This window comes from Cephus cinctus, unplaced genomic scaffold (genome assembly GCF_000341935.2).
Source record: "Cephus cinctus unplaced genomic scaffold, Ccin1 Ccin1_scaffold0975, whole genome shotgun sequence".
Lineage (NCBI taxonomy): Eukaryota > Metazoa > Arthropoda > Insecta > Hymenoptera > Cephidae > Cephus > Cephus cinctus.
Window position 1 is genome coordinate 1 of NW_014333530.1, and position 353 is coordinate 353.

Below are 353 nucleotides of genomic sequence, written 5' to 3' on the forward strand. Positions count from 1 at the left end.
GAAAGAGATAAATAAGAAAGTAAAGAATGAAAGATAAAGAAATAAGGAAATAAATATAAAAATAGAAGAAGATTGCAAATGGATATGGGGGGTGTTTCCAAGATACCAGTATAGGAGACTGGCTCGAGGAAGAATGAGCGAACGAGAAGACAGAAGGGAAGATAGAAATAAAGAAGTTAAAAAGTAGAAAAGTAAGGAATAGGGGTATATAAGTAGAGGAGAAATGAGTAAAGAGATAAATCAGAAAGTAAAGAAGAAATAACTATAGAAATAGAAGAAGGTTGGAAATGAATATGAGGGGTACTTCCAAGAGACCAGTATAGGAGACCGGCTCGAGGAAGAATGAGCGCTCG